The 25,421-nt window shown below is 39.4% G+C and overlaps 1 protein-coding gene and 1 non-coding gene across 8 annotated transcripts in view; one reads left to right on the forward strand and one right to left on the reverse strand.

Moving 5' to 3' along the window:
- The window catches only part of TRAPPC9 (trafficking protein particle complex subunit 9), an 889,500-nt gene that overhangs the window by 330,828 nt on the left and 533,251 nt on the right, over positions 1-25,421 (forward strand). The window lies entirely within an intron of this gene.
- LOC143689298 (small nucleolar RNA SNORA17) lies at positions 18,006-18,136 on the reverse strand. The gene has a single exon (XR_013178740.1). It is a non-coding gene; the product is annotated as a small nucleolar RNA SNORA17 (small nucleolar RNA).

Raw genomic sequence — 25,421 nt, forward strand, 5'->3', positions numbered from 1 at the left:
GCTCCTCAAAATTAAATACTTTTGTGCATCAACGAACTTCATCAAGAAAGTAGAAAGACAGCCTACACAATGGGAGACAATATTTGGAAACGACATATCGGATAAAGGTCTAGTATCCAGAATTTATGAAGAGATTGTTCAACTCAACAACAAAAAGACAGCCAACCCAATTACAAAATGGGAAAAAGACTTGAACAGACACCTCTCAGAAGAGGAAATACAAATGGCCAAAAGACACATGAAGAGATGCTCAATGTCCCTGGCCATTAGAGAAATGCAAATCAAAACTGCAATGAGATATCATCTCACACCCACCAGAATGGCCATTATCAACAAAACAAAAAATGGCAAGTGCTGGAGAGGATGCGGAGAAAGAGGCACACTTATCCACTGTTGGTGGGAATGTCAAATGGTGCAACCACTGTGGAAGGCAGTTTGGCGGTTCCTCAAAAAACTGAATATAGAATTGCCATACGACCCAGCAATAGCATTGCTAGGTATCTACTCAAAGGACTTAAGGGCAAAGACATAAATGGACATTTGCACACCAATGTTTATAGCAGCATTATTTACAATTGCAAAGAGATGGAAACAGCCAAAATGTCCATCAACAGACGAGTGGCTAAACAAACTGTGGTATATACATACGATGGAATATTATGCAGCTTTAAGACAGAATAAACTTATGAAGCATGTAATAACATGGATGGACCTAGAGAACATTATGCTGAGTGAGACTAGCCAAAAACTAAAGGACCAATACTGTATGGTCCCACTAATGTGAACCGACATTCGAGAATAAACTTGGAATATGTCATTGGTAACAGAGACCATCAGGAGTTAGAAACATGGTAAGACAATGGGTAATTGGAGCTGAAGGGTTACAGACTGTGCAACAGAATTAGATACAAAAACGCGAAAACGGACAGCACAATACTATCTAATTATAATGTAATTATGTTAAAACACTGAATGAAGCTGCATCTGAGCTATAGTTTTTGTTTGTGTTTTTTGTTTTTTCCTTTTTATATATATTTTTATTTTTTATTTTATTATTATTATTTTTTTCTCTATATTATCATTCTATATCTTTTTCTGTTGTTTTGCTAGTTCTTTTCCTAAATTGATGCAAATGTACTAAGAAATGATACACATCACATCTATGTGATGATATTAAGAATTACTGATTGCATATGTAGAATGGAATGATTTCTAAATGTTGTGTTAGTTAATTTTTCTAAATTAATAATAAAAAAAAGAATAGAGGGTACAAAAAAAAATTATCCACCTTATTCATAGCCTCTAGAGCTGGACTACACTGCAGTAGGGGAGCCAATTGAATTGGGTGCATGAAGCACTTCGGGAGCCTGGAACGATCACTGAACAGTCAAGAGTGCCAGCTTTCAGCATATGGCCACTGCAGCCATTCATCATTGTGTGTTCTCTGGCTGGTAAATGTATTCCGTTTTCTCTCCATCTACGAGATCACTCTGTAAACATTTCACACCTGCTTATAGCCTGCAGAAAAGCAGTTTTGAAATCCTAACAAAATCCATGTTTGCCAGCAGTTGGGAGCTGGTCCTCCCTTGGACTCTGTGCACTTGTGGCTTTGAGAAACTTGCTCGTGTGTGCCCACCCTTGTCAACAGCAGACATCATGGTCACAGCCATCACAATAGCAGTTTTGTTCCTGGCCAGCCCCCATGGGAGCTGGTGACTGTAGGGAGTGCTTCTTGCGAGGGCTGGGGTTGGAACCTGGAATGTGGGAGCTTGCATGTCTGCATCTGACACCCTACATGATCCATCCAGTGGCCCAGTAATTCATGTCAAGTGCCTGAACCCCACCTAGCTCATCAAATTTAAGGGTGGGGGAGGAATTCTCTCACAAGATTGTTGGTGAGGATCCACCGAGATGATTCTTAGGCAGGTGCTTTATAAAAAAAATAAAAATAAAAAAATCAGAAAACAGGTGCGGGTGGAGGGCCAAATTTGGAGGTTACTTGAGTGTGACTGTTGCAGGGTGTGCTAAAGGCAGCCAGGAGGGACAGTTTAGAGAGTGGTCAAGTGCTAGTTGGTGACCTGGGCCTCCTCATCTTCTCCAGCTGCCCTCACATGCATGGCTGGCATCTCCGGGGTAGCCCTGTCACTCCCCACAGACACCCACACAACCATGTGCTTCCTGTCGTTTGATCACCAAGCCTGGTCCTACCTCGCCTGCTTCTCACCATTCCCATCCCCCATCCTTACCCGGCCGTTTCCCCACACCAGCGGCTTTCCTCCACACCTGGTCTGGCTTGTCCCTACCCCGAAACTGTCCCAACACCCACTCTTTCTTCACAGTCACATTATTTCTTTGTTTTATGTTTTCGTTCAACAATTCAACAATGTATTCATTGTTATTCGTGAGACTGTGAACTCTGCTATTGCAAGGGCCTGTTCACCTTTTCTTCATCCTGTCTTTAAAGCTAGAGCAGTGCCTGGCACCAGGAAGTGAATGAAGTAATGAGTAAAAAGATATTTTTGTCAATTTGGGGTAAGGCACTAGTTAGGCAAGAGAAGGCGTTTCTTTTTTCTCAAGAGCATTAACAGTGTAATTGGGGAGCTGCAATTCTGTTCCCTGAATGTCTACCAGACACCCACTCTGCGCAACCTGAATTGCACATAGAGCACCAGGTGTTAGCAGGGTCTGTGTCTTTATCCAGCCCGGGAGCCAGGTGCAGTTGCAGGGTGTGTAGGCTTAACAGCTGCTGCAGGGGTCCCTCTCATCCCCTGGATTGGGGGATCTGGGCCTGAGTCCTGCCTGCCCTAGTCTGCTCTGATCATTGTTGCTCCCACTGTGTTTTTTTGTGCTTTGCTTCTCTGTCTGCTTTTCCTCTTTATTTAGAAGAATTGCTAAAATCATCTCTATAGTCATGAGACTGCATGTCCTTTTGTCCTTGGTCATTACTTTTTAGGTCCTGTGCAACTTTCCAAAAGGTGTTAGATAAAAGTTGATTCTGCAGTGATTGGAAATTATTCCTCCTTAGTGATGCTGGGTCCTATTGGTTGTGTGTTTATTCTCCCAAATTGTTCCCACTGATTTTGAAGGACACATTTATTCTCTGTGGAGAAGCAGAAATGATTTGGCAGGGTAAATCCAAGGACCCACTGTGTGGATCTTCAGTTTCCCCACCTGTAAAATGGGGCCCATGTGAGAGTACAGTAAGTTGGAAGTCTGCAGAATGGGCAGTACATGGCACGTTGTGGATGCCTGGCCCTGACATCCCCTCCCGGTACCTTGTCCTCCAGTGCGCATGACCACAGACATCCCCTTACTGACAAGACTGGCTAGTGGTGTAAACACCACATTACCCTGTTTTAAATATGTTCAAAACATGGCTGAATGTGTTTTTTTTGTTTGCTCTCTCCTCCAAAAGGAATGTTTGTGTCCAAAGCATCCTGTTTGAGTGGTCTTGTGATTCCTCTTCATAGTGGAGTATGAGAGCTTTAGGGAGGGCTGGCCTGAGGCACCCGTTGAATTGTGTGAGCCATGCTGCTGCCGTGGCCAGGCCAGAGGCGCTATGGGGATGCCACCTCTTTTTGGTCTCTATGGTGAAGCTCAGTGTGGCACCTGGTGACCACCAAGGGTGCCCTGCAGCCCTTTCTCTAGTGCTACCTTTCTCTAGGGACTGGATTTGTCAAGGTAATAAATAATTACTTCCACTCATTAGTGCTTGCAAGAGAAAAACTCAGGAAAGTCTTCAAAACTAAACTGTATAATCCAAAATTAAGATATCCTGAATTCAACAAAGATTCTAAATGGACCCATTCTTTACCATTTATCTGAAGTCCCTCTAAGGTGATGCTTCATCATCAGGTGAGGAAGGAGGAGAGTGGCTGATGGCCCTGAGTCAGCCACGTACCCACCAGTGGCAGGAGAAGGAGCACAGTTTGCCAGGCAGTCAGCCTGCATTGAAACGCTGACCAGGGTGGCTCAAGCAAGCTGTGGGAACGTCTATGGGGTTCAGTCTGGTTGCAGGCCGGAAGTCACGCATGCTGTGTCCCTCAGCCAGTACTTAGTTTTTGTAATTGAACACGATGTGGTAGATGTCAGTGACAGCTCATGCTAAGGGAGTACTGTGATGAATTACACACACATTTTCCCTGCCTCATGGAGCTTACAATCTGGTGATAAAGATAAAAGATGACAAAAATAGAATTAATAGGGAAACATGAGAGAGTACGTTATGGTAGGGCACGTGTAGAATAGTGTGGGAACTTGGCATAAGGTTGGAAGAAAGCGACTAGGTCTTGGGGAAAGCCTCCCACAGATGTTTCACCGATATCTCAAGATGAGTAGGAGTCAGCTTGACAAAAGGAGATGCGAACAGCAGATGGCAAATCCTTGAGGCAAGAGAGATTGAGTCACTTCTAGTAATGAAAGAAATTCTGTGTGATTGTAGGGAGTATTGAAAGGAAGAATGAGGCTGAAGAGGGATCAATCCTTGGAGGGACTTGGAGGTGACAGTTTTCCCCATGGGCCATGAAATGCTATGAAAGAGTAAGCAGATGAGAGAGAACAGTTCGGCCTTTGGGAAGGCTTGCTTTTACTGTGTGTGAGGTCGGGTTACAGGGACAGAACTGGAAACTGCGAGGTCTGGCAGCTGAGCCAGCAATTCAGGTGAGCCTATAACCTGGCTCTGAGTGGTAGTAAGGGGTAGCAAGCCCAGAACTTGGTGTCTGTGCTTGTGCGTGTGTTGGTGTGTTAGAGAGGGACAGAGGTGGGAAGACGGTATCCAAAGAGACGGAACAGTATAAAGAGGCAGTTTCCAAACTTCCTGCACGTTGTGATCATTTAAAAAATCCTGATGCCCAGGTCATACTCCATGCCAACTAGCTCAGAATGTCTGAGGGTGGGAGCCAGGCAGGTTTTTATAATGAGCCCCATGTGGTTCTATGTGTAGCCAGGTCGTGGAATCATTGATGGCAAAGATTCTAGCTCGGTCACCTCCCATGCCTTTAGCCAAGACTTACTGTCTACCAGAGGTGCATTGCCACGTTTTTCATCCTGAGATGTGGAACACTGGAGATCTGGGAGCAAAAGCTAAGCCCAGTCTTGTATATGTTTAAGAGTTTGAGATGTCTAGTAGAAGTTGGAAGTTCAGGCTGGAGTTGTGTGTATTATGTGTGCAATCTTATAGTTGCTCTCTTTAACTTGATCAAGGTATAATTGGCATTCAGTGAACTGCGCATGTTTAAAATGTGCAGTTTGATAAGTTTTGGCATATGTACAATCAACCATTATCACAATCAAGGAAATGAACAGTTTACCCCAAAAGTTTCCTTGTGTTCTTTGTCATCCCTTCCTCTTTCCCCTTCCTGCTTCTCACCCCCCTTTGCATTCCCCAGACACCCACTGACCTGCTTTCTGTCACTATAGATTAGTTTGTATTATCCAGAATTATATAGAAATAAATCATACAGTGTAGACCACTGTTCACCTGGCTTCTTGCATTCAGCCTACTTATCTTGGAATTCATCCATATTGTAGCATAGTTCATTAATTTTTATTTTTTTTAATTAAAATTTTTTTTTTAGTTCATTAATTTTTATTCATTGCATTACTACACCACAGTTTGTTTATTCATTCACCTCTGTGGACATTTGGGCTGTTTCTGGTTATTGGCTATTACAAACCAAACTGCCATGAATACTCATGTACCAGGCTTTGTGTGGACGTTTTTTTTTTTTTTTTCTTAATTAAAACCTAGGAGTAAAATGGCTGAATCATATGATAGAAGTACAAATAACTTTTTAAAAAACCACCAAACTGTTTTCCAAAGTGAATGTCCCATTTCCCATTCCCATCAGCAGTATATTAGAATTCCAGTGCCTGTATATCCTCACCAACCTTTTAGCCAATATGTAATAGGTATGTATGATGTGGTGTCCCATTGTGGTTCTAATTTGTATTTCCCTACTGATGAATGATGCTGAGTTTCTTTTCATGTGTTTATTTGCCATCTGTATATATTCTTTGATGAAGTGTCTGTTCAAATCTTTTGCCAATTTGTAGAAAATTGAGTTCTTATAATTGAGTTTTGAAAATTTTCTATATACTTTGGGCATAAGTCCTTTATCAGTATATGATATGCAAGTATTTTTTCCCAGTATGTTGCTTGTGTTTCATTCTCTAGCAGTGCCATTTGAAGAGCAAAATTCAAATGAAAAATTTGTCAATTTGTCATTTGAAACAAATTTGTCAATTAGTTCTTTTATATGGATCAAACTTTTGATATTGTATCTATGAGATTTTGCTTACATCAAGGTCACAAATGTTTGTTCCCATGTTCTTTTCTAGAATTTTATAGTTTTATGCTTTACATTTAGGTCTATGGTTCTTTTTGTTTATTTATTATCATATATGCTGTGAGATATGGATCAAAGATCACCTTTTTTTTTTTTTTGCCTATGTTGGTCCAGCACATTTGTTGAAAAGACAGTTTTTCCATTGCATTTACTTTGTATCTTTGTTGAAAATTAGTAATTTTTCTTAACTCTGTATTCTGTTTCATTGATCTACTTGTCTATCTTGATGCCAATTCTGTACATCTTGATTATTGTAGTTTTAGTTTCAGGCCAGATAATGTTATTCATCTAATTTTGTTCTTTTTTCAAAGATTGTTTGGCTATGATATGTCCTTTACATTTCCATATGTTAGTTTCTAAAAAAAAAAAAGGTTAGGATTTTAATTGAAATTGCATTTAATTTACAGATTGATTTGGAAAGAATTGGTATTTTAGCGATATTGAGTCTATTGACCTATGAACACAGTATATCTCTCTTTATTTAAATCATCTTTCATTTCTCATGGCAGTGTTTTTTAGTTTTCAGTGTAAAGGTCTTATACATTTTTTTATCAGATTTATCTTTTTCAGATTTATCTTTTCTGATGGTATTAGAAGGAGTAATTTTTAAAAAAAATTCAGCTTCCAGTTGTTAATTGGTATTATGTTTAGAACAATTGATTTTTTTTTGATAGCCCTGTAAAACTGCAGGGCCTCCAAAAATTTTGTATAATATGGATGACTATATGGTATGTGATTTCTCAATATGTAAGTGATTTTTAATGTATTGATTTTATCCTGCAACCTTGCTAAACTCACTTATTAATAATTGCTCTTTTTTTTGGGTAGGATTTTTAAAGTGGACAATCAAGTTGTCTATAAATAAAGATAGTGTTAGTTCTCCTTATTCAGTCTGGATAACTTTATTTCTTTTACTTGCCTTATGGTACTAGACTTGTTCCTGATTGCAAAATAAGTTATCCAATCTTTCATCATTAAGTGTGATGCTAGCTGTAGGCTTTTCATACACCCTTTATCAAATGAAGGAAATTCCCTACAGAAACCACGAAAGTAACAAAACAAAGGATGTCAAATAGAATAATAAAAAATCATTTAAAAAAAGGCAGAAAAGGGGAAAATGGGACAGATAGAGAACAAACAGAAGATAATAGGTGATAAACCTAACCACATCAATAATCACATTAAAAGTAAATTGTCTAAATACCCAAATTAGAAGGTGGAGATTTTCAGACTGGACTAAACAAACAAACAAACAAACAGAAGCTAACCCCCAGAAGCTATAGCTACATCCCGTTAATGAATTTTAAGTATAAAGGTACAAATAGATGTAAAGTACTTGGGTAGTAAAAGATACACTATGCTAACAGTAGTTAAAAGAGATCTGGAGTGGCAATATTAATATCAGTAGAAGGTAGATTTGAGAGCAAAGAATATTACCAAGGGGGTGGGCCACGGTGGCTCAGCGGCAAGAACGCTTGCCTGCCATACCAGAGGACCCGGGTTCGATTCCTGGTGCCTGCCCATGTAAAAAAAAAAAAAAAAAAGAATATTACCAAGGATTTTCACAAAAAGGTATTCACATAATGAGTGGGTTAATTCATCAAGAGCATATAATAAAACCGTAAACATTTAAATGCCTATAATACAGCTTCAAAATACATCAAGCAAAAATTGAAAGAACCACAAAGGAAAATAGAAAAATCTAGAGAAATCAATAATCCTCACTAATTGATAGAAAAAGTAAACAAAATCAGTAAAGATATAGAAAATTTGAATAATATTATCAAGTGCTTTGACCTAATTGATATTTATAGAAAACTCTACCTGATGATATAGTACAGTATACATTCTTTTCAATTGCACAGCGAATATTTACCAAAATGGGCCAATTTTGGGGACTGTTTTAGTTTGCTAAAGCTGCTGAAATACAATACACCGGAGATGGATTGGCTTTTTTTTGACGTGGGAGTCGAACCCAGGTCTCTGGCATGGCAGGCTAGAATTCTGCCAATGAGCCACCATTGCGCCACCCTGGATTGGCTTTTATAAAGGGATTTTATTAAGTTACAAATTTACAGTTCCTTTATCTGGGTTTCTTTATCTGTGAAGGTACACCGTGGGGTCTGCTGGTCCCTCCTGGCTTCTGGGTCCTCCGAGACGTGTCACACATGGTACAGTCTAACCAGTTTTTCTGTCCTCTGAGACCTGTAAATTGGCAGTTGGGGCTGCAGTATTGAGCAGGTTCAGGGGTGGTGTTGGGTCCATGACTGCTTCAGAGGTGGTGATGTGTGCTTCCACCCAGAGGGACACAGGGCATCGTGGGGATGCTCATGTCTCAGTCCATTAATCTACCAGGGATTGCAAAATGATGATATTCTCATTCTACTATCCCTTCTCAGCTGTTAGCTGGAATACTTCTATAAGAGAAATTGTCCTTGGGCACAGGGAATGCCTTTATGATCTGTTTGCTGAGCAGGAAAGGGATTGGAGGAGCAGGAGCAGAGGTGTGGGAATGGTGCTCCCCAGAAGGAGTCAAGGGAAGTAGTCACAGTGAGACTGTAGGGGTATGGCCAGAACCGTGGGTGGGGATTCACCAGGCAGGGAGGACAATCGGAGATGCCCAGGCAGGGAGGAACTTGGCCAGATGGGGCGGGAGATAACCCTAAAATAGTGGTGGAACCCCCATGACTCTCCTCCCAGCCCTTCCTGGAGTTTACTTGTGGCTGGCACCAGGGCCAGCACTTGGCTACATTAACTCTGTGGCCCCCAACATAAGCCTGTGAGGCAGGTGCCTCTCGGAACCATCCACTGTCCACATGAAGACATGGTGGCTTCGGCACAGGAGACCCTATGCCCAGAATCACCTAAAAGGCTAAGTGACAGAGGCAGGATGGACACGGGGCTATTGGGCAACAGGGCCCTGACCCTAGCCCTTGTGCCATGCTGGCAAGCTCACGAGGGCAAGCAGTTTAGCACATCCAGGTCAGAGAGATGCGCTGGCCCGTGCAGGAGAGCCAGACAGAGAGGTGCGCAAGTCACACCAGGAAGATTGAGCTCTATATGTAGGATTATAGATTACTTGTCTCATGGCTACAACTTCACATTGTTCAAATTGAAGTTACCGAACAGCTCAGAAAGATTAAATTAAATGCCCAAGGTCAAGCAGATTCTAAGTGGAAGTTAAAATTGAAATCCAAATCTTAATGGTATTTCAACTATATCATACTGTTCCTCTAAAAATAATTTCTAAGTTTGTATAGGATACAAGTCATTCTCTTTTAGTTAAGTCCATATTTATAGAGCAGTGAGGAAAAGCTGCTTAGCTCCACTGACCCCGAATTTCCCATCTGAAAAATGCAGATGACAGTGCTTCCTCTTGGGCTATGGCAAGGAGTGAAGTGTCTGCTGTTAGCCCTGATAGATAAGAAGAGGATCACAAAATGGCAAATCCAATTCAGTTCCAAATTATTTCTAATCTGTCTTAGTAATAGTTATAGAGACATTCTACAAGGTTTAAGCACAGAATTGCCAAAGAAATCCTTTTATCTGCTCAACAGTTTAAAAACTTAATAAGAAATAATGGTTTAGCAATAAGAGATGTAGGAGTTGGCTGCATGTGGAATTCTAAAATGTTAAGGAGAGATGTCAGAAGAATGTTCCTTTAAATTCCATGACACTTTAGAACTTTCACCTTCTGTGATAATCTCTATTTGCATGAATCTTCCATAACATTTCATCTGATTTGTTATTCTGCAAATGTCCAGTGAGCAGGTATTATGTGCACAGTTATTAGTACTGGGGATAGAACACTGAGGAAGACAAAGCCCCAGAGCTTCCATTCTGGCAGAAGAGACAGCCAGTGGGAAAACAAGCAGAAACAGAGGGTGTCAGGATGTGATCAGTGCTAGGTGGAAAAGTCCAGGGAGAGCAAGGGATGGGGCTCCTGCTTTTCCAGGTTGAATTCCACTCCACAGTAGGGCTGCAGAGTGATGGGAGGGGCCTCTTGGTGTGTCCTCTTCACTGAACTGTAGTAAGTCCATTATGTGAAAGATCAGCATCAGCTGCCAGAGTATCTAATTATTATCTGTATGTCAAGCTCCGCCTTCCGGTAGGAGAGTAACTATATGAATTATTTGGAATTCTTCCAAACAGAATTTATGCTGGGTGTCATCGCATCTAGACGCCCTCAGAGGATATACATGTATATACCTCTATCTATAATCATTTCTGTATTTGTCTGTCTGCTGAAGTTAACATCTAAGTTACACATGAGTTCACACTGATTCCTAACTCTAACCTGACCCTCCCCTCTTGTTTATCAGTAAATTCCCTTTCCAACAGTGAGAAGACTGGCCTCCTACCATCAACTATCCATCTACTTAGTTGTTTGACCCCAGTATACATGCAAAATAGTTTCAGAATTTTAAATTCATACACCTGTGAGAAACAACTTTATCAACTAGAGTACAGAGTTTATGTTTAATACCTTTTGTCTTTAGCCTTATAGGTTGCAGTCAAACCATTGTCTCCCAAAATTCTCTCATTCTTAATATTTTGCATATGTTTTAAAATGTGCATGTGTATAATTTAAATAAATATGCATGTTGGGGATGTAGTAAAAAATGAAAAATGTTTTTTCAACTCACAGAGGTGTGCAATCAGAAAATTGAAGATCTATTGATATAAACTATGGCTCACATGAGGAAAAATATTTAGCTTTGTCTTTGTAATGAACTATATTTATTTGTGTGGCTAGTCCTTATTAATTTATTGATTTTTAATGGATATTTGTTGAGAAAGCAGCATGATACAGTGTAAAGAGCATGGATTCTCGCATTAAATGACCCTGGGTTCAAATTCTAGCACTGTTGCCTACTGTGTGACATGAGGCAAATTATTTAACCTGAGTTGATTTTTATTCCGAGTCTAATACTTTCCACTTTTAACTCTGGTTAATATGCATATCACAGGATTTTGCAGATTGTGTGTGTATGTGTACCTCTTGGAACTCCAAGCTAAGAGCATCAGCATCCTCTGGGAGTGGATTGGAAATACGGTTTCTCAGGCTCTGCCCTAGACCTACTGAATTTGGAATCTGCATATTTACAAGATCCCTGGGTAGTTTGAATTTACATCAAAGTTTGAGAACCCTTGCTCTGCACTGGAGTTTGAGAAGCTGTGATGCATACAACTCCTAGGTTCCCGTGGATTCTTCTTGCTAATTTGAAGTGCTTCTGTGCTGGGCTGTGCTTGTGTCCCCTCCATGGAGCCCTCTGCTTGCCATGGGCTTCTGTATTGCTGGCAGCCTGTAGCCTGCTGCCCTTTGTTCCCTGTATCCTGGTCTGCTTTCCCTTTAGACGTCTGGTCCTTGCACCATTGTGCCCTCAGTTTCTGGCACAGTGTCTGGCACACTGAATGTGCTCAATAAGCATTTGCTGAATAAAAGGATGTTCTGGATTGTAGACCAGCTTCTAGGAATACAGAAGGAAAGGAGTAGTCCCTGCTACTCAGGAGCTCAACCTAGCTTGAAGGTAAGTCTTGAAAACAAGCCAATAAACAAAGACTCCATCTCACTTCATTATACAAGGCATCCCAGGGGAAACCGATGTTATTTTGTTTCTTGAACATTAATCTTGTATCCATTAGCAGGTGACAGACCAGCTCACGGCAGGTGCCCTGTAAGGTTCAAGAAAAGGTGCTTCACAAGCTCTGAGAGGATGCTCTCTCTGTCCTTATCTTTAGCCTGTGCTGCCTTATCCATTACAAAAATTAATTTTTATTCTTTTGTTCTATGCTTTTTTGTTCTGAATTCTGTGCTCTTGAAGAGATATGGCTGTTTTAAAAAGCAACATGAAGTTCATTAAATGAAATCCTAAAAGGGTTAGCTTGTGACCAGAATGTCGTTACGTATCTGGTAAGGAAAGAGGAAATTAAAACTCACATCACGGTATTTCATCTGGCGAGCCTTAATATCAAGGGAGACACTTCCCAACGGCAAAACCACATTTGGTGCAAAGAGCAAAATCACCCTGGGCTTGAGTGCAGGTTCTATTCCCTTATTACTTAGTCCTTGGGCAAGTCACCGTACTGCTTTGGGTCTCAAATTTCTCACCCACAATGTGGGAAGGGCAATGTCTACTCTGCTTTTTTTTTTTAAATTATTATTTTTATTAGAGAAGTTGTAGGTTACAGGGAAGCCATGCATAAAATATATAAAATACACAATTCCCATTTATCTCCCTATTATTAACTCCTTACATTCATGTGTTGTATTTGTTACAATTCATATAAGAACAGCTAACTACTTATACTATGAATTGTAATTGTGCTAATTACTGAAGGCCAATGTTTACAATAGGATTCACTGTGTTGTACAGCCATATATCTATATATCTATTTTTCCTGTATTTTAAATTTATATATAAGTAGCCTCTGTTCAACTTAAAATTTCCCCATTTAACCATATTCACATATATAATTCAGTGCCATTAATTACACTCACAATGTTGTACTACCATCACCATCATCCATTACCAAAACTTGATAATCAACCCAAATAGTCACTCTGTACCATTCAAACGTTAACTTCCCATTCCCTACACCCAACCCAGCCACTGGTAATCTGTACTCCATATTCTTTTTTTTTTTTTTTTGATGCTCCATTCATTATTATTTTTTTAAAACATAACAACATACAAACATGAACATTCTTACCATATGATCATTTCATTCATGGTATATAATCAATAACTCACAATATCATCACATAATTGTATATTCATCACCATGATCATTTCTTAGAACATTTGCACCAATTTAGAAAAGGAAATAAAAAGAAAAAAAAATCATACATACCCATACCCCTTACCCTTCCCTCTCATTGATTTCCATCTACCCAATATATTTTAGTCTTTGTTCCCCTATTATTTCTATACCCCTTATCACTCCCTTTCATTGATCACTAGTATTTCTTTTTTAAAAAATTTATTTATTAATTTAAAAAATTTTAAGAACAAACAAGAAAAACCATTAAACATTAACATATAATTCTGTTCTACATATATATTCAGTAATTCTCAATATCATCACATAGTTGCATATTCATCATGTCTAAGAACATTTGCGTCAATTCAGAAAAAGAAATAAAAGGACAACAGAACAAGAAATAAAACAATAACAGAAAAAAGGATTATACATACCATATCCCTTACCCCCTCACTTTCATTTATCACTAGCATTTCAAACTAAATTTATTTTAACATTTGTTCCCCATATTATTTATTTTTATTCCATATGTTCTACTTGTTTCTTGACAAGGTAGGTAAAAGGAGCATCAGAGACAAGGTTTTCACAATCACACAGTCACATTGTGACAGCTATATCATTATTCAATCATTCTCGAGAAACATGACTACTGGAACACAGCTCTACATTTTCAGGCACTTCCCTCCAGCCTCTCCATTACATCTTGAATAACAAGATGATGTCTACTTAATGCATAAGAATAACCTCCAGGACAACCTCTCTGCTCTGTTTGAAATCTCTCAGCCATTGACACTTTGTCTGATTTCACTCTTCCCCCTTTTGGTCAAGAAGGTTTTCTCAATTCCTTGATGCTAAGTCTCAGCTCATTCTAGGGTTTTTCTCAATCCCTGGATGCTGAATCTCAGCTCATTCTAGTATTTCTGTCCCACGTTGCCAGGAAGGTCCACACCCCTGGGAGTCATGTCCCACGCAGAGAGGGGAAGGGTGATGAGACTGCTCGTCATGTTGGCTGGAGAGAGAGGCCACATCTGAGCAACAAAAGAGGCTCTCTTGGGGGTGACTCTTAGGCCTAAATTTTAAGTAGACTTGACCTATCCTTTGTGGGGTTAAGTTTCATATGAACAAACCCCAAGACTGGGGGCTCAGCCTACAGCTTTGGTTGTCCATGATCACTAGTATTTCAATCTACTAAATTTATTTTAACATTTGTTCCTCCTATTATTTATTTTTAATCCATATGTTTTACTCATCTGTCCATACAGCAGATAAAAGGAGCATCAGACACAAGGTTTTCACAATCACACAGTCACATTGTGAAGCCTATATCATTACACAATCATCTTCAAGAAACATGGCTACTGGAACACACCTCTACATTGTCAGGTACTTCCCTCCAGCCTCTCCAATATACCTTAACCAAAAAGTGGTATCTATTTAGTGCTTAAGAATAGCCTCTAGGATAACCTCTCAACTCTGAAATCTCTCAGCCATTGACACTTTATTTTGTCTCATTTCTCTCTTCCCCCTTTTGATCTAGAAGATTTTCTCATTTCTTTGATGCTGAGTCTCAGCTCATTCTAGGATTTCTGTCCTATGTTGCCAGGAAGGTTTACACCCCTTGGGAGTCATGTCCCATGTAGAGAGGGGGAGGGCACTGAGTCAGTGAGTTTGCTTGTTGTGTTGGCTGAGAGAGAGAGACCACATCTGAGCAACAAAAGAGGCTCTCTGGGGATGACTCTTAGTCCTAATTTTAAGTAGGCTTAGCCTGTCCTTTGCAAGGATAAGTTTCATATGAACAAATCCCAAGATTGAAGGCTTGGCCTATTGCTTTGATTGTCCCCACTGCTTGTGAGAATATCAGGAGTTCTCCACATGGGGAAGCTAAATTTTCCCCCTTTCTCGCCATTCTCCCAAGGGGACTTTGCAAATACTTTTTTATTCACTGTTCAAATCACTCTGGACAGACCTACAAACTCTTATACCCTATTCAAGGTTCCATGTACTTATGGTGTTCAATTAACTGTCCACATAAGTTATATTAGGAAATGCACTAGTCAAAATATAAATTTTGTACCAAAGAAACATTCTTTGCTTTAGTCTTACACATAAGTTAAAGTTTTAAAATATGAATTACCATCTCTTTTCAACATGCTGCAATATTGACATTCCTTGGTTCTTGCTCATGCAAAGACATTTTTTAATTTGTATATTTAGTCACTATCGTTGTACACTCTAGGTATTCCTAGATTATACCATCTCAGTCTTTATTGTCTGTCTTTCCTTTTGATTTCATTTGTGCCCCCAGCCCTCCTCCCTCTATCATTCTCACATTCAGCTTCATTCAGTTTACTAACATCATTGTATTACAGTTAGGTAGTATTATGCTATCCATTTCTGAATTTTTACAGTCAGTACTGTTGTACAATCTGTATCCCCTCAACTCCAATTACCCAATATCTACCCTATTTCTATCTCCTGATGCTCTCTGTTCTTAGCTGAAATTCTCCAAGTTCATTCACTAACGTTAGTTCCTATCAGTGAGACCACACAGTACTTGCCCTTTTGTTGCTGGCTAATCTCACTGAGCATAATGTCCTCAAGGTCCATCCATGGGGTTATGTACTTCATAACTTTATTCTGTCTTACAGCTGCATAATATTCTATCATATGTATATACTGCTTGCTTAACCACTCATCTGTTGGTGGACATTTGAGCTGTTTCCATCTCTTGGCAGTTGTAAATAATGCTGCTATAAACATTGGTGTACAGATGTCCATTTGTGTCCTTGCCCTCATGTCCTGTCAAGTAGATACCTAGCAATGGTATTGCTGATTATATGGCAGTTCTGTACTTAGCTTCCTGAGGAACCGCCAAAGTGCTTTCCAAAGCAGTTGTACCTATACTCCACATTCTAACTCAATGAATTTGCTTACTCTAATAATTTCAATTAGTGAGTTCATATAATATTTGTCCTTCTGTGTTTGGCTTATTTCACTCAACCCAATACCTTCAACATTCATCCATGTTGCTGCGTGTATCAGGACTTCGTTCCGTTTTAGCTGAATCACATTCCATTATATGTATATGCCATATTGTGTTTAGTCATTCATCAGATGATGTACACTTAGGTTGCTTCCATCTTTTGTAACTGTGAATAATGCCACTTTAAACGTCGGTGTACAAATATCTGTTTGAGTCCCTGCTTTCAATTCTTTGGGGGATATACCTAGTAGAAGGATTGCTGGGTTGTTTGATAATTCTATACTTCACTTTCTGAGGAATCCCCAAACTGTCTTCTACCATGGCTGCACCATTTTACATTCTCATCAACAATGAATGAGTGTTTCTATTTCTCCACATCCTTTCTAAACTCATAATTTTCTTTCTTTTTTTTTTTTGTAGTAGTAGTCATTCTAGTGGGTGTGAAATGGCATCTCATTGTGGTTTCGATTTGAATTTCCTTAATAGCTAATGATGTTGAGTGTCTTTTCGTATATTTTTTGGCCATTTGTATATCTTCTTTGGAGAGATCTATTCAAGCTCATTTTTTAAATTGAGTTGTCTTTTTATTGTTGAGTTGTAGTATTTCTTTATATAGTTTGGATGTTAAATCTGTATTGGAGATATAATTTCCAAATATTTTCTCTCATTGAATGTATTGATTTTTCATTTGCATGATAAATTCTTAGATGTTGTGCTGGTTTGATAGGATGTATGTCCCCTAGAAAAGCCATGTTTTAATCTAAATCCCATTTTGTAAAGGCAGCTGTTTCTTCTAATCCCTATTCAGTATTGTATGTTTGAAACTGTAATTACACTGCCCCCCAGAGATGTGATTTAATCAAGAATGGTTGTTAAGCTGGATTAGCTGGAGGTGTGTCTTCACCCATTTGGGTGGGTCTTGATTAGTTTCTGAAGTCCTATAAAAGAGGAAACATTTTGGAGAATGAAGGAGATTCTGAGAGAGCAGAACGACATAGCCACGACACAGCCAGCGACCTTTGGAAATGAAGAAGGAAAATGCCTCCCGGGGAGCTTCATGAAACAGGAAGCCAGGAGAGGAAGCTAGCAGATGATGTTGTGTTTGCCATGTGCCCTTCCAGATGAGAGAGAAACTCTGACTGTGTTCACCATATGCCTTTCCAGATGAGAGAGAAACTCTATGTTCACCACATGCCCTTCCACTTGAGAGAGAAATCCCGAACTCCATCGGCCTTCTTGAACCAAGGTGTCTTTCCCTGGATGTCTTAGATTGGACATTTCTATAGACTTGCTTTAATTCGGCCATTTTCTTGGCCTTATAACTGTAAACTAGCAATTTATTAAATTCCCCTTTTTTAAAAGCCGTTCTGTTTCTGCGATACATTGCATTCTGGCAGCTAGCAAACTAGAACAGATAAATATATAGAGAAAATAAAAAAGATTTTATTTTTTATGAGATCACATTTATCTTTTTTTTTTTGTTGTTGTTGTTGTTGCTTGTGCTTTGGGTATAAAGTCTAAGAAACTATTGCCTATAACAAGATCTTGAGGATGTTTCCCTACATTATCTTTTTGGAGTTTTATGGTCTTGGCTTTTAAATTTTAGTCTTGGATCCATTTTGAGTTAATATTTGTGTATTTTGTGAGATAAGGGTCCTCTTTCATTCTTTTCTGTATGGATATCCAGTTTTCCCAGCACCATTTGCTGAAGAGACCATTCTTTCCCAATTGCATAGATTTGGCAGTATTGTCAAAAGTCAGTTGGCCATAGATGTGAGGGTTTATTTCTGAACTATCAATTTGTTTCCATTTACCAGTGAATCTCTCTTTATGCCGGTACCACACTGTTTTGACCTCTGTAGCTTTGCAATAAGTTTTTTTTTGTGGGGGTGGGGGTGGGGGTGAGCAGGACTGTGAGGCTACCAGCATTCTAGAGACTCATAGTCCAAGAGTAGTCAGGGTAGACAGCACTTCTTCCTTTCTCTGACCCATGACACAGCTGGGACACAGCAGTCACAGCTGCAGTACCTTCAAAGGCAGGTTTGCAATAAGTTTTAATGTCTGGAAGTGTGAGTAATCCAACATCATTTTTCATTTTCAAGATATTTTTGCATTTTTGGGGCCCCTTACCATTCCAAAAATAAATTTGATGATTGGCTTTTTCGTTCCTGTGAAGAAGACTATGGGATTTTTTATTGGAATTGTGTTGTATCTTTAAATTGCTTTGGGTAGACTGGACATCTTAACAATATTTTGTCTTCCAATCCATGAGCATGGAGTGTCTCGTTATTTATTTAGGTGTTTTTTATTTCTTTTAGCAAAGTTATGTAGCTCTCTGTGTATAAGTCTTTTACGTCCTTTGTTCATTTTTTCTGAGATATTTGATTCTTTTAGTAGCTATTGTAAATGGCAGTTTTTCCTTGATTTCCCCCTCAGATTGCTCATTACTAGTGCATAAAAACACTACTGATTTTTTTTTTCCGATCCATTCTTTTTTTTTATTAATTAAAAAAAAATTAACTAACACAACCTTTAGAAATCATTCCATTCTACATATGCAATCAGTAATTCCCAATATCATCACATAGATGCATATTCATCATTTCTTAGTACATTTGCATCGATTTAGAAAAAGAAATAAAAAGACAACAGAAAAAGAAATAAAACGATTATAGAGAGAGAAAAAAAAAACTATACCTCAGATGCAGCTTCATTCAGTGTTTTAACGTAATTACATTACAATTAGGTATTATTGTGCTGTCCATTTCTGAGTTTTTGTATCTAATTCTGTTGCACAGTCTGTATCCCTTCAGCTCCAATTACCCATTATCTTACCCTATTTCTATCTCCTGATGGTCTCTGTTACCAACGACATATTCCAAGTTTATTCTCTAATGTCAGTTCACATCAGTGGGACCATACAGTATTTGTCCTTTAGTTATTGGCTAGTCTCACTCAGCATAATGTTCTCTAGGTCCATCCATGTTATTACATGCTTCATAAGTTTATTCTGTCTTAAAGCTGCATAATATTCCATCGTATGTATATACCACAGTTTGTTTAGCCACTCGTCTGTTGATGGACATTTTGGCTGTTTCCATCTCTTTGCAATTGTAAATAATGCTGCTATAAACATTGGTGTGCAAATGTCTGTTTAATTCTTTGCCCTTAAGTCCTCTGAGTAGATACCTAGCAATGGTATTGCTGGGTCATACGGCAATTCGATATTCGGCTTTTTGAGGAACCGCCAAAGTGCCTTCCACAATGGTTCACCATTTGACATTCCCACCAACAGTGGATAAGTATGCCTCTTTCTCCACATCCTCTCCAGCACTTGTCATTTTCTGTTTTATTGATAATGGCCATTCTGGTGGGTGTGAGATGATATCTCATTGTGGTTTTGATTTGCATTTCTCTAATGGCCAGGGACATTGAGCATCTCTTCATGCACCTTTTGGCCATTTGTATTTCCTCTTCTGAGAAGTGTCTGTTCAAGTCTTTTTCCCATTTTGTAATTGGATTGGCTGTCTTTTTGTTGTTGAGTTGAACAATCTCTTTATAAATTCTGGATACTAGACCTTTATCTGATATGTCATTTCCAAATATTGTATCCCATTGTGTCGGCTGTCTTTCTACTTTCTTGATGAAGTTCTTTGATGCACAAAAGTGTTTAATTTTGAGGAGCTCCCATTTCTTTCTTTCTTTCTTCAGTGCTCTTGCTTTAGGTTTAAGGTCCATAAAACCGCCTCCAATTGTAAGATTCATAAGATATCTCCCTACATTTTCCTCTGACTATTTTATGGTCTTAGACCTAATGTTTAGATCTTTGATCCATTTTGAGTTAACTTTTGTATAGGGTGTGAGATACGGGTCCTCTTTCATTCTTTTGCATATGGATGTCCAGTTCTCTAGGCACCATTTATTGAAGAGACTGCTCTGTCCCAGGTGAGTTGGCTTGACTGCCTTATCAAAGATCAAATGTCCATAGATGAGAGGGTCTATATCTGAGCACTCTATTTGGTTCCATTGGTCGATATATCTATCTTTATGCCAGTACCATGCTCTTTTGACCACTGTGGCGTCATTATATGCCATAAAGTCAGGCAGCATGAGACCTCCAGCTTCGTTTCTTTTCCTCAAGATACTTTTAGCAATTTGGGGCACCCTGCCCTTCCAGATAAATTTGTTTATTGGTTTTTCTATTTCTGAAAAGTCAGTTGTTGGGATTTTGATTGGTATTGCGTTGAATCTGTAAATCAATTTAGGCAGAATTGACATCTTAGCTATATTTAGTCTTCCAGTCCATGAACACAGTATGCCCTTCCATCTATTTAGGTCTTCAGTGACTTCTTTTAACAGTTTTTTGTAGTTTTCTTTGTATAGGTCTTTTGTCTCTTTAGTTAAATTTATTCCTAAGTATTTTATTCTTTTAGTTGCAATTGTAAATGGAATTCATTTCTTGATTTCCCCCTCAGCTTGTTCATTGCTAGTGTATAGAAACACTACAGATTTTTGAATGTTGATCTTGTAACCTGCTACTTTGCCGTACTCGTTTATTAGCTCTAGTAGTTTTGCTGTGGATTTTTTTGGGTTTTTGACGTATAGTATCATATCGTCTGCAAACAGTGATAATTTTACTTCTTCCTTTCCAATTTTGATGCCTTGCATTTCTTTTTCTTGTCTAATTGCTCTGGCTAGAACTTCCAACACGATGTTGAATAACAGTGGTGATAATGGACATCCTTGTCTTGTTCCTGATCTTAGGGGGAAAGTTTTCTATTTTTCCCCATTGAGGATGATATTTGCTGTGGGTTTTTCATATATTCCCTTTATCATTTTAAGGAAGTTCCCTTGTATTCCTATCCTTTGAAGTGTTTTCAACAGGAAAGGATGTTGTATCTTGTCAAATGCCTTCTGTGCATCAATTGAGATGATCATGTGTTTTTTCTGCTTTGATTTGTTGACATGGTGTATTACATTAATTGATTTTCTTATGCTGAACCATCCTTGCATACCTGGGATGAATCCTACTTGGTCATTATGTATAATTCTTTAATGTGTTGCTGGATTCGATTTGCTAGAATTTTGTTGAGGATAGTTGCATCTATATTCATTAGAGAGATTTGTCTGTAGTTTTCTTTTTTTGTAATATCTTTGCCTGGTTTTGGTATGAGGGTGATGTTGGCTTCATAGAATGAATTAGGTAGCTTTCCCTCCACTTCAATTTTTTTGAAGAGTTTGAGCAGGGTTGGTACTAATTCTTTCTGGAATGTTTGGTAGAATTCACATGTGAAGCCATCTGGTCCTGGACTTTTCTTTTTGGGAAGCTTTTGAATGACTGATTCAATTTCTTTACTTGTGATTGGTTTGTTGAGGTCATCTATTTCTTCTTGAGTCAAAGTTGGTTGTTCATGCCTTTCTAGGAACTTGTCCATTTCATCTACATGGTTGTATTTATTAGCATAAAGTTGTTCGTAGTATCCTGTTATTACCTCCTTTATTTCTGTGAGGTCAGTGGTTATGTCTCCTCTTCCATTTCTGATCTTATTTATTTGCGTTCTCTCTCTTCTTCTTTTTGTCAGTCTTGCTAAATGCCCATCAATCTTGTTGATTTTCTCATAGAACCAACTTCTGGTCTTATTGATTTTCTCTATTGTTCTCATGTTCTCAATTTCATTTATTTCTGCTCTAATCTTTGTTAGTTCTTTCCTTTTGCTTGCTTTGGGGTTAGTTTGCTGTTCTTTCTCCAGTTCTTCCAAGTGGACAGTTAATTCCCGAATTTTTGCCCTTTCTTCTTTTTTGATATAGGCATTTAGGGCAATAAATTTCCCTCTTAGCACTGCCTTTGCTGCGTCCCATAGGTTTTGATATGTTGTGTTTTCATTTTCATTCGCCTCAAGATATTTACTAATTTCTCTTGTAATTTCTTCTTTGACCCACTGGTTGTTTAAGAGTGTGTTGTTGAGCCTCCACCTATTTGTGAATTTTTTGGCACTCTGCCTTTTATTGATTTCCAACTTCATTCCTTTATGATCTGAGAAAGTGTTGTGTATGATTTCAATCTTTTTAAATTTGTTGAGACTTACTTTGTGACCCAGCATATGGTTTATCTTTGAGAATGATCCATGAGCACTTGAGAAATAGGTGTATCCTGCTGTTGTGGGGTGTAATGTCCTATAAATATCTGTTAAGTCTGGCTCATTTATGGTAATATTCAGATTCTCTATTTCTTCATTGATCCTCTGTCTAGATGTTCTGTCCATTGATGAGAGTGGGGAATTGAAGTCTCCAACTATTAGGGTAGATGTGTCTATTTCCCTTTTCAGTGTTTGCAGTGTATTCCTCACGTATTTTGGAGCATTCTGATTCAGTGCATAAATATTTATGATTGTTATGTCTTCTTGTTTAATTGTTCCTTTTATTAGTAGATAGTATCCTTCTTTGTCTCTTTTAACTGTTTTACATTTGAAGTCTGATTTGTTGGATATTAGTATAGCTACTCCTGCTCTTTTCTGGTTGTTATTTGCATGAAATATCTTTTCCCAACCTTTCACTTTCAACCTATGTTTGTCTTTGGCCTAAGATGTGTTTCCTGTAGACAGCATATAGAAGGATCCTGTTTTTTAATCCATTCTGCCAGTCTATGTCTTTTGATTGGGGGAGTTCAGTCCATTAACATTTAGTGTTATTACTGTTTGGGTAATACTTTCCTCTAACATTTCGCCTTTTGTATTTTATATATCATATCTAATTTTCCTTCTTTCTACACTCTTCTCTACACCTCTCTCTTCTGTCTTTTCGTATCTGACTCTAGTGCTCCCTTTAGTATTTCTTGCAGAGCTGGTCTCTTGGTCACAAATTCTCTCAGTGACTTTTTGTTTGAGAATGTTTTAATTTCTCCCTCATTTTTGAAGGACAGTTTTGCTGGAGTAGAATTCTTGGTTGGCAGTTTTTCTCTTTTAGTAATTTAAATATATCATCCCACTGTTTTCTTGCCTCCATGGTTTCTGCTGAGAAATCTACACATAGTCTTATTGGGTTTCCCTTGTATGTGATGGATTGTTTTCTCTTGCTGCTTTCAAGATCCTCTCTTTCTCTTTGAACTCTGACATTCTAACTAGTAAGTGTCTTGGAGAACGCCTGTTTGGATCTATTCTCTTTGGGGTGCGCTGCACTTCTTGGATCTGTAATTTTAGGTCTTTCATAAGAGTTGGGAAATTTTCAGTGATAATTTCTTCGATTAGTTTTTCTCCTCTTTTTCTCTTCTCTTCTCCTTCTGGGACACCCACAACACGTATATTTGTGCGCTTCATATTATCATTCAATTCCCTGAGCCCTCGCTCAAATTTTCTCATTCTTTTCCCTATAGTTTCTGTTTCTTTTTGGATTTCGGATGTTCCGTCCTCCAGTTTACTAATCCTAACCTCTGTGTCTTAAAATCTACCATTGTAGGTTTCCATTGTTTTTTTCATCTCTTCTACTGTATCTTTCATTCCCATAAGTTCTGTTATTTGTTTTTTCAGACTTTCCATTTCTTCTTTTTGTTCATCCCTTGCCTTCTTCATGTCCTCCCTCAATGTATTGATTTGGTTTTTGAAGAGGTTTTCCATTTCTGTTCGTATATTCAGAATTAGTTGTCTCAGCTCCTGTATCTCATTTGAACTATTGGTTTATTCCTTTGACTGGGCCATATCTTCAATTTTCCTGGTGTGATTTATTATTTTTTGCTGGCGTCTGGACATTTAATCAGATTTCCCTGAGTGTGAGACCCAGCAGGTTGAAAAACTTTGCTGTGAAGTCTCTGGGCTCTGTTTTTCTTATCCTGCCCAGTATGTCGCGCTTGTCTGTCTGCGGGTCCCACCAGCAATATATGTTGTGGCTCCTTTAACTTTGGAAGGCTCTCCCTGCTGGGGGAATGGTGGAGACAGAGGAAAGGTTGTAGGCTGGTTTTAATGGCTTCAAATTGTGAAGTCCTGGGATCTGAATTCCTTGAGAGAGGGATTCCACCTGAGATGCGTTTCACCCCTCCTGTGGGGAAGGTTCAGGTGGTAGAGAGCCCTGGAAGCAGCCTGTTTCTGTGTTTGGGGCAGTTGCAACCTGTGTAATCCCGGCGCTGATCCCAGAGGCACCAAGCCTCCGTAGAAACAGCCACAGAAGGCTCTGTTTCGCCCCCTTTCCTCTTTTTCAGTTAGCCCAATAGGCGACTTCTGCCTTGATCAGTTTCGCCTGAGCTGGGGGCCTATTTTTAGTAGTCAGAATTTGTTTATGAATGCCACTATTGGTGTTTGGTTGTACTCGGTCCCTGCTACTGTTGGAGACTCTTTCCTTTCCCTCCAGGAAGCCGCCAGTGGGGGAGGGGTGCCGATCATCGGCCACCATGGCTTGGTGAACTCGCTGATCCGAGCCTTGCTGCTGGACTGGGAAGCCGCTTGTTGGGGAGGGGCGCCGGTCTCCACGGCTTGGGGAACTCGCTGATCTGAGACTTGCGGCTGGTCCGGGAAGCCGACTGCGAGGGAGGGGTGCCGGCTGCCTGCCACCACGGCTTGGGAAACTTGCCTCTCCAAGACGCTCAGTCAGTCTGGGAAGCCGCCCGTGAGGGAGGGGTGCCGGCTGCCGCGGCTTGGGGAACTCGCCTCTCTGAGACTCTCAGCCATCCGGGAACCGTCCCGTGAGAGATGGGCATCAGGCGCTGGCCGCCAGCCACCGCAGCCTGGGGAAGCGTGCGCCACTCGGGGAAATCACCGCTGCGGAGTCTTGCAGCCGGTCCAGCCAGTCCATACTGTTGTACGCTGTGTGTCCAGTCTCTGTCGTGGCTCCGGGAGCTGTTCTGTACTGTTCCTGGTTATTTGGTAGTTGTTCTGGATGAGGAACTAAGACGCGCACACCTTACTAAGCCACCATCTTGGCCCCTCTCTCAACAGTACTGATTTTTCTGCATTGATCTTGAACCCCAGCAGTTTGCTGAGCTCATTTATTAGCTCTAGTACCTTTGTTGTAGATTTTTTTGGACAGTATATATAGGGTCGTGTCTTCTGCAAATAGTGAAAATTTACTTCTTTCTTTACAATATGAATGCCTTTTATTTATTTTTCTTGGCTAGCTCCTCTTGCTAGAACTTGTAATATAATATTGAACAACAGTAGCAACAGTAGGCATCTTTTTGTTGTTCCAAATCTTAAAAGGGAATGCTAGGTGGTGCATTGTGGCTCAGTGGCAGAATTCTTGATTGCCATACCAGAAACTTGGGTTTGATTCCTAGAGCCTGCCCAAGTGGGGAGTGTGGGAAGGAAAGAAAAGGAAATACTTTTGTTAGTTGTGGGTTTTCC

This window comes from Tamandua tetradactyla, chromosome 6 (genome assembly GCF_023851605.1).
Source record: "Tamandua tetradactyla isolate mTamTet1 chromosome 6, mTamTet1.pri, whole genome shotgun sequence".
Classification (NCBI taxonomy): Eukaryota; Metazoa; Chordata; class Mammalia; order Pilosa; family Myrmecophagidae; genus Tamandua; species Tamandua tetradactyla.